At 53.9% G+C, this 13014-nt stretch overlaps 1 non-coding gene across 1 annotated transcript; it reads left to right on the top strand.

Moving 5' to 3' along the window:
- The first annotated feature begins 5078 nt into the window (after positions 1 to 5078).
- On the top strand, positions 5079 to 5160 carry TRNAS-AGA (transfer RNA serine (anticodon AGA)). The gene has a single exon. It is a non-coding gene; the product is annotated as a tRNA-Ser (tRNA).
- Positions 5161 to 13014: the final 7854 nt, after the last annotated feature.

Genomic DNA, 13014 nt, shown 5'->3' with positions numbered 1-13014 from the left:
AGCAGAGCGGGACAATCACCTCCCTCGACCGGCTGCAATGCAGGGCTTGACGCACCCCAGGACACGGTTGGACCTCTTGGCTGCCAAGGCACACTGCTGGCCTCATGGTCAACTTGCCGCCGACCAGAACCCCAGGTCACTCTCCGGGGAGCTGCGCTCCAGCCGCTCATTCCCCAGTGTGTATGTATATCCAGGGTTCCCGTGCCTCAGGTGTAAAATCCGGCCCTTGCCCTTGTTAAACTTCATACGGCTGGTGATTGCCCAGCTCTCCAGTTTGTGGGAGGAAAGGCAGTGTTTTGTTTCTTTCATTCCTCACTACCCAAAGCCACAAACATGGCCTGACCCTTTTCTTCCCCTCCAGCTGCTCAGACCAGGATTCAGTGCTGGACACACACCCCTCTCTCACGCCCACATTTGTGTCCACTGAGCAGCAGGTCCACTGAGCCCTGGGCCTGACCGTAGGTCTGTCCAGAGTGCACTCCTGGAGCCCAGGGCTGGTTTGTCTGGTGCCCTGTTCCAACCCTGGGCAGTCCCTGATGCCAATCTGCTCTACCCACTGGCTAGTGCTGCTTGAGATTTCCTAGCCTGTTTGCTGCTCCTCACCCTGTATTCACTGCCTAGTACACCTCCAGATTTGGTTGCCAACATCTCTCTCACACACACACAAACACACACACAGAGAGGAACACGCACCCCCACAAAGGAAAGAGAACACAGTCGGACAGGCATGAGCTAGGACTAGAGTGCAGTGAAAAATAGCAAGTACCTTCTTGTTCTTCATGTATCTGGAAAGGGTTTCCAGGATGAGTTGCTCCTTCACTGGCACAGCTGGTTCCATCCCCACAGCAGACCCAGTACAGGACACAGCTGAGCCATCAGCAAATTTTGTGGCCTGCATGAAAACAAAAGGGCAGAAAATGCAAGACAGAGAGAGGAATGGGGAAAAAAAAAAAAAAAGGCTAGAAAGATAAGAGGGAAAATGAACACCACCCCTCCAATCCCATTTGGGTGGGTAGAGGAGTCTGGAGTGAAGGTGTGATACCTGGGTAGGAGGAGGAACAGTGGTGTATTATACTTGTCTTTTATTTTCTCAGTACGCGAATCTATTTCAATTAGCAATAAATGAATTTCCTCCAAGTTGAGTCTGTTTTGCCCACAACAGGTTTTGCTAAGCCATGTCCCTGTGTTTATCATGATCTGGGAGCTTTCTTATCCTATTTTCTATGCTCCGCATCCCACTGAAGGTGGGGAAAGGAGTGAGCAGCTGGGTGGCTGAATAGCTATGCTTACACCAGCACAGGTGTCCGCACACAAATGCACATATACTTGCACAGTATATGCACAGCCGGCACTTGTATGAATGCAGGTGGGAGCAGTGCCGTTATCATCACCCTTAAGCACCACCAGCACTCACAGAGGCATTAAGAAGACGGATGGCCTGATTCTTTTCTTCCTCTCTGGCTGCTCAGGCTGTAGATCAGTACTGTCCCCTCCCAGCCCCCAATCCTACATGCACATTAGCAGGTCCCTGGAATGCTGGGACGTACCATAGGGCTGTGCAGAGCCTGTGCCTGGTTTGTCCAGTGTCCTGCTGCAACTCTGGGCAGTCCTGGATTCTGATCTCCCCTGGCTGGTGGCTGGTACAGCTTAAGCTTTCCTAGCCACCATCTCACACTACAGAAACATGCATTCTATGTAGCAACTTGTAGTAGCATGTGTGCAGGACACCAGAATTTGGAGGTCAGTCAGGCCATGGAGGAGCAGGAGGCAGATTACCTATTCAGAAGAGGAACAAGTGACAGAACAAGAGGCAGGTGTGTTGGTGGTATAGTGGTGAGCATAGCTGCCTTCCAAGCAGTTGACCTGGGTTTGATTCCTGGTCAATGCAGTGTTCCCTTTTTCTTTTTTTTATAGCCAGGCTCCACAGTGCCCTGCCTCTCCTGCTCCAAAACCAACCACCCAGCTTCCTTCAGCAAGCTCAGCTCTCACCAGTAAGGAAGCAAGGCGGACACAGCAGCTGCCTGCCAGGCAGCTTTGCTGCTCCCTTCAAAGCCATGCCCACAAGCACAGAGCTCTGCCCTACAGCTCCCAGTGCCCACCGCAGCCCTGGCTCCACATAGTCTCGCGCAACAACTGCATGTCCTCCAACCAGTTCATTCTGAATTGCTAAAGCCAGCGCATCATTCCCTTTGGAGGGTTAATGATGACAGGCACCCTGCAGCAGCAGGTCCTTTCCTTTTCCTCACGCACCTTGATACCCACAGGTGTTTGGGAGGAAAAAGCACCTAAGCTGCTCAGCAGTAAAGCAAGGCCTCCCACATGTAAGCGCGCAGCCAAGCACAAAGGAATATTGAGTGCCGCTGTTCCGTCTCCCAGATGAGGCAATTCTCTCCTCAACACTGCACCAACAAAACCTCTCAGCAGTCGTTGTTGCTCGAGGTGCCTGAACTTTGGGGCAGGTGCACATCTTCCCCTGCCTGAACGCTGTTGCTTCTGCTTTCTCTCTTTGCCCAATCTGTTCCCGGCAGCCAGTGGAAAGACTTCTGCAAAGTGCCCTTCCTCTGCAGGACACCTGGACGTCTGCATGCCAGGTGCCCTTATAGGGACTCCACTGGTGTCACCGTGTGGCTGATTCCCACTTCTGCACAGGTAGGGCCCCCGTCAGCCCTGCCAAAGGGACGCTGATGTGATTAAAGTCTTGGCTCATCTGCCATACAAGCCCAGGCTGGGAGATCTGGGTTTGCTTAGCCTGTGGAAGGGAAGGTCAAGGGGGCACCTTATGCATGTCTCCACACACTTGGGGCGGGACAGCAGGCAGGCAGAGTAAAGAAGAGAGGGCCATCTTCTTGTCAGATGTGCCCAGTGGGATGGCAAGAAGCAATGGATGCGGGTGGAAATACAAGAAATGCCACACAGAGTAACCCTTTTTTACCCTGTTGAGGGTGGTGAAAGACCAGCGTCCCAGTCAGTCCAATGTGACTGTTAATAGAGACCTTTTGATAGGTCTGCTCAACTGTTGTCTGCAAACTTCCTATGAAAACCAGCCATTGCAATACTCTCTTTCACTGGTGTTGTGGGAGTAAACTCCAGGGAATGGGCACGGAGTGGAGAGGAGGAAAGCGCTGGTTTTCAGCTCTGGACATGGGCAGTGTGACTTCAAGATGGGGTTAGGGTGGGCATTTCAGTAGGGGGCAGAGCAATCACAATCCCCCTCTTTGTAACTCCACCGACTTGTAGCGTTGCTGACGACAGAGCGGGAGTGTGTGAATACTGTGCCACCCTAAACCCTCCGTACAAGCCCACTGCCCAGAACAGTTCTTGACTGTCAGCACATCAAAGAGTTTTGCTTCTTCTGCTTTAAGCAGCCCTGGAACCGGAGACTTGAGAAGCTTTGTCCCCATCAGGTAGAGGGTGGAGTTGTGAGAGGCTCCTTGTGTTTCCCTTGGCCCACAGGCCAAAAGTTGCAAGAGAAATAAGGGTGCCTCAGTCCTTACTGACCAGGAACATGGTTACACCCAACTCCAGGAAACTTCAGGATGTCTCTGCAATGTTGGAGCCTGGACAGGGTACGTCAGCGTCCCCAGGGTGACTTCCGATAAGACAGACAGGCCTTTGAGCCATTACATAAAGAGCAGGCCTCCTCCCACCCCTTCCCCACATTGCGTACCTGGCCTTAGGTGGTCAAGAGTGACCACCACCTAGGCATTATTCACCTTCTTTTGTACCCTGCCACAGCAGCATGCTTTTCCTGCCAGTTGCAGCTAGCAGCACCAGCAGTTGCAAGACAAAAATGCCTCTCTCCTGGCTCCAGTACCAGCACCGCAGTCACAAGCCCAGCCTGCAGCCCTCCCAGCAGAGAGAAAGCACTGATCTCAGCTGGTCTCAAGTCTGCGGGGAAGTGAGGGGAGCGGCTTAAACCCTCAGGGGAAAGCTGGGTGGTATTTGAGCAGGAGAGGCTACCTGCGGAAGACATAAGGCATCCTGGAGCCAGGCTGAAGAGACATTTGTCAGCATTGGCCAGGAATCAAAGACGGATCAACTGCTTGGAAGGCAGCTAGGCTCATCACTATTCCACCAACGCACGTGTGGGCAGTGCTGCCTCCTGCTCCTCCACTTTACAGGCTGCCCGGCCTTCTCCTTCCAGCCCCTCGCACATCCACTTCCTCAGCCCGGTGCTCTTGCTCAGCCACTAACTTCAGCTGCAACCACCTTTGCTCTGCATGCAGGCAGGCCCTGCCACATGCACCGCCTCCACCCTGGCCCCTTAAAGCCACTTTCCCAATATTCCTGCTCCAGAGTCAAAAGGGAATCAGAGCTACTTTCATCTAGCGACGGAAATTATTACTTTTGCAGGTTGCTTGGCTTGTTGGTCCCTGATCAGGATTTGGACATCCCTTGCCAGTGCTGGCAAAAAGGTCTAGACACATCTATTCCTCCAAATCAAACCCTCCCCTGTCTCCCTCTAAGTCATCCACACCTCCCATTTACGCTCCCTTTGCCCCTTCAAACGCTTCCTCAGCCAGGCTCCACCTTGCCCTTCCCATAGACCTCTCTGACTCTCGCGAGCCATTCCCCCTACACAGTGAACAACCTGCATGGCAGTCGTGGTCTGTGTCCAAGGGCTGACACCACCGTGTGTCCCCAGGAGGCTGGAGGTGCTGCCGGGGGGTCACCATCTGCCCTGCAGCAATGCCCCCACCCTAGGGCTCACAGCAGGCTTGGCGTCCCCCTCAGATAAAATTGAGAAGCCAAGCAGGGTCTAACAGCCCACCCACACAGCTGCCACCATCCCTGGTTGTCTTCACACGCTGCCTTCCTTTCTTCCCCGGAAGCTGCCGAGATGCCAGCTGGGGAGTGAAAGCACCCCGCCGAGACAGGATATCCCAGATGACTGGCTGACGACAAGGCACAGGGGTTATGCCTCTCGAGGCCTCTGGAAGCCTGGCAGCAGGTGCCTGTCATGCTCAGTGCAGGTCCCAAATGCAGGGCTTTGAGTGGAGCCTGGCCCTGAAAGTCCCAGGGAGCCAGGTGTCATTGCAGAGGGCACGTGCTCAGCAGGGCGGAGAGGGCTGGAGCAGGTAGTTGTGGCCGAGTGGTGAAGGCGATGGACTAGAAATCCATTGGGGTTTCCCCGCGCAGGTTCGAATCCTGCCAACTACGGGGGCTCAGTCCCCTTTTGGGCTCCCTGCAGTTGACCACGCTGCAGCCATGGGACTCGGCTCCACTCTGTAGCTGGTTCCCAGGGAGACAACAAAACCCCCTTGCCCACCTCACTTGTCCTCTCCTCGCACCAGAAATGCCTGCGTGGACGGCTGTTGGTTCTTGAGCAGAACTTAGGAGCCTGATCTCACCATGCATCCCCAGCAGCACGGCCCCACCAGCTCTCTTCTCTACACCTGAAACTACAGCCGCTCACCTCCAAAGAGAGCCTTCACAACACAGCCCTCGGTGCTAACAACAAAGGGACGACACCTCGTGGATCTCAGATCTTGCCAGCACTCACAAACTGCTCCTCGCTCTAGTTTGCACAAAGGCAGATTGCTGCGGAGTAGCCGGCAGAGCAAAGCACAGGGCTCCCCCAGGAAGCCAGTGGATTTCCTGGGGACAAAGGTGGTTTTCCCTTCCCATCAGGCAGATAAATTCCCCAATACACAGCCGCAAGTGAGGACTTTTGGGGTTCTTCAGGTGAGGAGGTGGGAACGGCTGGTTCTACTTCAGGAAAGGCCAGTGAGATGGACTCTATGACCTGGGACATCTTCCATCCTAGCCTGTTTGTTGCTCTTCACCCTCGTGCTTGCTGGCTACTGCAGCTTTAGGTTTAGTTGCCTACATTCACACACACATACACACAAACACACACACCCACAAAAAGAGGAGAGCACAGTCACACAGAAATGAGCTAGGAAGCGTGTAATTAAAAGACAAAAACTATCACCTCCTTGTTCTTCATGCGTCTGGAAAGGGTTTCCAGGATGAGTTGTTGCTTCCCATTCCCAGGGATCTAGGTGAGGCAGAGCAGCCCACAGTGCCCCTTGTGCCCTTCTGGCAGAGAGGAGTGGCACTGACTTTCTTCCAGGCCTCAGGAACCTCTGCCAGTCATCGTGACCTTTCAAAGGCAATTGAGAGCGGCCTCTTCCAGAAGTCCTCCTTGTCCGAGTGCTTCACAAGCTGTCAGCAGGAAGACAACACGGGTATCTGCAAGTGACCTCCCTGCTACCTGAGTACCTGAGTGGCCAGAAGCCAACACACAGCTTGATGTTGACTGTGAGGTCACACGTCACTTGTCTGGCTCCACAGGCCATGTGCAGGAACATGGCTTGTGCTAGGTGCTTGCGTTCCTGATAAGCAGCAGCATGCACATTTTGGGCTATGTGCTTGTGAGAGCACTTCGACCTCATTGCCTGCTGGGCCAGCAGCAGGCATGCGGTTGCCATTTTGATTTCAAGGTCGATTCTGCCTCTGCAGCCGATGGACCAGAGTAGGCTCACGGCAGCGCTAGGTGCTTGTGAGGTCACTTGTGCCTGTATTAGCTGGTAGGGCAGAAGGAGTCACGGGGCTTGGATGCTGATTGCAAGGCCACTGGTGCCTGAGTAGCAGATGGGCCAGTTAGAAGCAAATTCCAGGCAAGCGAGGATGACTGTGAGGTCTCAGCAGGTGATCAGCCACATGGATGTGTTGCTTGTTGTCTGTGAGCTACAGCTGCCTGTTTAGCTGTCTGCGAGATCACATCTGCCTGAGCAGTGGATAGGCCAGACCGTGACCAATGCCTGGGGCAGGGGCTCTGAGGTCAGCTCTGTCAGAGCTGCTGATAGCTCAGCACTTGGCTCGTGCCATTGGTGAGAAGTAAGGCGCCAGCAGCAGGCACAATGCTGCTGTAGGTGGTTTTGAGGAGTTCTCAGGAGTCACCATTCATGCGGATTCATTCAAACAGTCTTTTCCAACCAAAGACAGGATGTGACAACTAAAACTGATGACTGAGACAGCTTGTCCTGACTGTTCATCACCAGCTTAGCAGAGCTGTGGTTTTAAGACAAGCTCCTGCCTGGGGATGCTGGTGGCTTTGCTCTGCACAGGAGGTTGGTGGCAGGTCTGCACTCGGCTCCTTGGTTCAGCCTGGGGCCTGGTCACTACGGGCTGGGAAGTGAGGTCTCAGCAGTGCTGACCTCCTCTGTTTCCCTGCGATGCCCAGGGCTCACGGAGGGCTGCACGAGGCCCTGGCAGAGCTACACATCGCTGCAAATGTCACTGGGGATAGTAGCTGGGTGGTTTTTGCCCATCTCCCCTGTCGGGATCCAAGTGAAGCCCTGAAGGTTCTCTCAGGTTTTGGCTCCCAGCAGTCACCTTTGTCTGACCCACATCTCAGCCCACCAGGCCTCCCGGCAGCCTGGGAGGCCAGAGGCATGTGGCCAGGCCACTCTCTGTCTTGCCAAAGCCTACCCTCAGCTAGAAAGACCTTGAGAAGGTCTTGCCAACTCCTGGGGAGAACAGCAGCCCCACTTGTCCCATCTGAAAAACCAGACCTGGGACCAGGACCTGAAGGTGACCCGGACTCTTGTGTGGGCCAGCCTGGTCAGAGCTGCAGCTCCCACATGCTGGGGAGCTCTGGGAGTTCTCTGGCTGCCCATTCAAGCCTGTAAGGGGGGCACACTTTGTCCTCCCTGCAGTGATCCCCAGGCAGGCACTGCACTGGAGGCTCCTGTGGCAGGAGCGGTTGCTATGGCCTTGGGAATCAAATGGCTGGGGACTGCAGCAGCCCCAGCAAGCAGTGCTGCCAGGAAGGAAACCAAGGACAAAATGCCCTGAACAAAGAAGCTGCCTGCACTGGCCCATGTGGGGTCTCCAGAGTCCTTGATCCCCTAGTACTGGGTGAGACCTGTGAGCCTGGGCAGACCAGCATCTCCCTCCGCCTGCAGCAGCACAGCATCTGCACATGGAAGGGCTGACCCTGGAAGGGGGGGGGGGGTCTCTCCACCTCTTTGCAAGACCTTCAGAGATTGGGCCCTGCTCTTGCTATTCCCAGACACCTCGCCCACCCTGCTTGGTCCTGCAGATCCTAGGGATGGGCAAGGAAAGCCCTCAGCAATGCTGCCTCTCCAGGACATGCTTTCAGCATTGTGACTCTGTAGAGATTTAACCCTTCTCCAGCTGTCACCAAAATCGGGAATGAACCTCATAACACCAATGTAGCGCTAAAAGGCAGGCAATCTTTATTTGCGGCGCCGGATCCACGGGGGATCCTCCTCCTAACGTGCATACCGTCCGATCTCTCTGTGCCAGTTAAGTACATGCTTCATATACATATTCATTAGCTTTCTGATAAAAGAGATAGATATTCAGATGTTATTTGCACATGCCTATTGGTGTCTCAGGGCGGGGGTGGTCGTCGGGGTCTCTGGATGAAGGACATACGCTTCCTCCCTGTGTGCACTAGTTAACCCTTCTGTTTGTGCAAACTCAGTTCTGAGATTACGTATGTACTGCCCTTGAGGGGTGGTCTGTTCTGGTTTAGTGTCTACTCTGCAGTTCCTTATCTTTATGGCTCTGTATGTCTGCTTTTCTTAAGGCCAAATGTCACCGTGACTTCGTTTAGGTACTTTGAATCTTGAGGCCTCTTTGACTCCCTAAAGCAACAAGGTTTTGTCATCGTGCAGGCTGTTCTTGTTTCGGCTATCTCCTTATCTTGGCTAAGTTTCGGCTCCAGGTCCCAGCCTTAGCTGAGCTACACTAGATTGTATTAGTAACTCCCAACCGTTTATACCCTGAATCATTACTACCTAAAAGTGAGGCTTTCATTTATTCCTTAAAACAGAGCTTTGGACCCTGAGCACTAGGAGTGAGGGTTTGGGGATCTAAAACTTAGGCTTTGAGTCTGATAGGAGAGGGGTTCTGACAGAAACACATTATCTATTGCATTAATGATTAAAGAACACACTAATTGTCCCCAGCTTAATGTTCAGTTGGAAGACAGAGCAGCACCCATGTTTGGTTAACTTCATCACCCTGGTTACACAGTGACTGGTGTCTCTCATGCCTGTCTGAATGCAACCTGCTGTCTGGTAAGTTAGCTTTGGGCATGACAGCATGGTCTCTTCTGTGGGTTCAGAAGTACCAGATGCCAGCCCAGTGCTTCAGGCAGGCCAAAGGTACCAGGAGGCTATGTCCTCCGTGTCCCAGGCTAAGTCTGAGATCTGGCAGAGGGTCACCGCATGTGTGTCCTCCCGTCTGACTGCTGGGAGCAAGGGCCCTGCTCTCAACACAGAGACTCAAACCTTGGCAGAAGAAGGACAGCACCGGTGCAGCTTTTCCCTGCTGCATGCTTGGACCCTTCTTGGGCAGGGAGTGCGGTGGTGCCAGGGCACGAGGGAAAGCTCCCTCAGGCTCACAGTGAAACGTACCTGAGTCTGGGGCAGCCTTGGGAGAGAAAACCTTGTTCTCTCTGAGGGAGAGGCCACTTTGGGACAGAAGGTGACAGCGTGTCCTGGAAGAAAGGACACGGACTGGAGGGCAGCCAGGATTGTCCCAGCAGAGGAAGGCAGTCCAGCTTGCGCAACCCATAGCTAGCGGCTTTGGGTCCTCCTGACAGCTCTTCCCTCTGTTGAACCTCATCCCCTGCCCTCTCTCCCGGTCCCCTGTTCGGTAGGGTCAGGAGACTCGCTAGGGCTGCAACCGAGGGTAAGGATTTCTGGTTAAAGGCTGCTTAGTGTGAGCTACAAGGTGAAGAACAGGGGAGGCCATAACCTACGCAAGCAGAGCGACAGGGTGTCCAACATGGGGGTGAAGGGGGGGCAGCAGCAAAGGCCACAAGTGCAAGCATTGAACCACCGATCGCTGGGCCATGAATGTACTCTGCGAGGTGGAATGCCGAAGCGGTTCTTCTGGAAACTTCCTAACAAGGTTGAATCAGGAGAAAGCAAGATTTGAACAGCATTGGTCTCGCAAGAGAGGTCATGCCAGGCTTTCTCCAAGAGCTCTACAGCTCCCTTGAAAGGTCCTATGAGCAGAGAGTGCCCAGTGGCCCTGGAGAAAATTTGTACTTGGTCATGGCAGTGTAGATGGGAGACATTGCCAGGGCTCAGGCAGGTGCATATGGCTCATCTGGGGTGGCCACAGGGGAAAGAAAGCAGGTGGCTCTCCTCAGTGCTTTCCTCAGCATGCCTACATCTTATTCACTTGCCTTGCGGCTGGGTCGGTTGTTTAATGCACTACGATCATCCTTCCTTTCCTGTGCTCCCAGCCCTGGGACTGACATCAGTGCCCCTTCCCCTACCCTGTGACCACCACACCTCTGCAACTCCAAAGACAGAGATTCTACAACCTCCATGGGATACTGTTTCCCATGTTTGAAAACCCTCACAGTAAAGCAGGGTTACGGTGTGTGGCATTACTTGTCTTTCCATCCCTGTCCATTGCTTCTTGTCCTCTCCACTTCTCTGAGGTTTTTGTGCCTTTCTCTTGCCTGCTTGCTTATTTTTGGTGCTCTGGTATCAGTTCAGGGAGCTCCACCCACAACTGTCGGAGTCCCACTGCCATGGAAGAGGGCTAGTTCTCCCTCATTCTTCAGAGCAGGTGGCTAGCTGAAGGAGGAGGCGAATAAACCAACACAACTCTCTCAGCTATGCTGCACAAAGCCTGATGAGTAGAAGCAAATGCAGTGGCACACAACAGACACCAAGAATCTCATCTGCAGGGTTCATGGAGGCACACAGAATGGCCCATCTCCCAGGGACAAGCTCCACACAAAGCGCTTCCCTTTCCCCATTCTGCTCTACCTGCTGGCAATCCCAGCACACCAAGAGCTGTCCTGAACTCTGTCAGCAGGAGGTTCAGCAAAGCAGAAGAGAATGAGCCCTTTGTCAAGGAGCTCAGAGCCAAGCAGAGCCAGAGGAGGCACGGTGAAGCCTGCCATGCAGTGAGCAGCAGTTGGCACAGGTCCCTCCTGCCAGCTTGGATGAGGACATCTAACTGTGACCATGCTTATGCTGTGGCATCTACATAGTCCTCACTGCTCCAAATGGGATGGTCCACCAGCTCCAGCAGTTCAGACTCCAGCGGGCTGGGGGAGGCAGACTCAACCCTGATCCCTCCCAGATCAAGAGAGCCCCTAGAATTCAGTGTACTGCGCAACACAAGGCTCACTGCAGCTGCTTGCAAGTGGAGTTGGGCCAGAGATGGTCTAGGGGTTTGGGAGGCAGAGTCTGGAGCAAGACATCTCTCAGTGAGGGAGGCAAAGCTGAAACACAGAGCAGGAAGGGAACACTTGGCTGTTTGCTGACTAACCATTTGCTGCAGCTGCAAATTCTTGTGGGCAGACCTCCCTGCAGCTGAGCCCCATTGACCTCATTCTGCTAGAAAGAAGTCCCCTCTTCCCAGCTCTCCCCAGTTACCACCATCAAAAGACATCACAGCCCTTATACATTTCTGTTGCAGGGCCAAGCTGAGGCAGCCCAAGTATCAACCTGAGTAGTAGCCACCATGAGCGTGGTTCAGTGCATAGGGAGACATGGAGCAGACTCGGGCTTACCTCATTCCTCGAGTAAAGGGAGGCGAGAGAGGAGGATGCAGAGCCTGGAGCAGCCCAAGCTTTTATGACGTGTCCCAGAGCCCCAGGGGTCCTGAAGGACACCTCACACCAGCTCTCAGTTGCTTTCTGTCCAGGGACTCAGGCTAAAGATGAGAGATGTCTCTGCATCTCAGGATACTGGGAGATCTCCAGGGCTGTGCACCATGTCCCTCAAAGCCGCTCCCTTCTCCATGTCACGTGCTCTGTTGTGATTGCCTGGCAGCACCAGCCGCCCCTCCCCTTTACCTGGAAGTGCACCGGACCAGGACCTACCTTCCCCTACAGACAAAGGGGGCACCATTTTCTTTCAGCTGCCGTTTTCTTACTAAACACCGTAACCAACACGTTTTCATACTGCTTCTCTGATTGGCTGACAGCCCTTTCTTGACCCTGTCCTACCCACCTGCTCTCTGGTAGACCTGCGGTTGGCTGTCAGGACCAGCCAACCCTACCAGGATACCCAGAAGCACATCAGGCGAGGAAGCCCTCACGATGTAAGTTCTGCTCAAGAAGCAACAGCAGTGGACCTCTTTTCATGGCTCATTCTCAGCACTGGCCCTTTCTCCTCCCCCAGCTTGCCTACCTTGTCAATGGGAGCAGGATGTCACACCTGGCATGCAGACGTCCAGGTCTCCTGCAGAGGAAGGGCACTTTGCAGAAGTCTTTCCACCTGCTGCCGGGAACAGATTGGGCAAAGAGAGAAAGCAGAAGCAACAGCGTTCAGGCAGGGGAAGATGTGCACCTGCCCCAAAGTTCAGGCACCTCGAGCAACAACGACTGCTGAGAGGTTTTGTTGGTGCAGTGTTGAGGAGAGAATTGCCTCATCTGGGAGACGGAACAGCAGCACTCGATATTCCTTTGTGCTTGGCTGCGCGCTTACATGTGGGAGGCCTTGCTTTACTGCTGAGCAGCTTAGGTGCTTCTTCCTCCCAAACACCTGTGGGTATCAAGGTGCGTGAGGAAAAGGAAAGGTGGTATAAAACCTGACTTCCGAATGCCAGGACTGCGGCTGAGATGGAGCCTCGGAAAGGCAACTTGTCCCTGCCCCTTTCTGAAGGCGCTCTCCACAACTCAGCTCAGCACATATGTCCATTTTCTCCTGCCACCGCAGGAAGTGTTGTCATTCTCAGCCCAGCTTGTAAGCCTTCTTCTGTCCTCTGAGAGGGAGTACTCAGGGCAGGCAGTGAAAAGTCACTGTTTCCTGAGCATACGTGCAAGACGCACTGGGTGCACTGGCAGAAGAAATGTAATCGGCTCTTGGATGCTTTCAGTGGTGGGACTCGGGGCTGACCCTGAGAGATATCACAGGGCTGCGATCACCAGGTCTGAGCCTTTTCAGTATTTCTCTTGCCTGCTTGCTTCTTTTTGGTGCTCTGGTGTCAATCAGTTCAGGGCGCTCCACCCCCAAATGGCGGTAAGCTCAGGACAAAGGCCAACACTCTTGCAGAGCAGAT

This window comes from Phalacrocorax carbo, unplaced genomic scaffold (genome assembly GCF_963921805.1).
Source record: "Phalacrocorax carbo unplaced genomic scaffold, bPhaCar2.1 SCAFFOLD_191, whole genome shotgun sequence".
Taxonomy (NCBI): Eukaryota; Metazoa; Chordata; class Aves; order Suliformes; family Phalacrocoracidae; genus Phalacrocorax; species Phalacrocorax carbo.
Note: the sequence above shows the minus strand (reverse complement) of the source record. Positions and strands in the feature narration are given on the sequence as shown.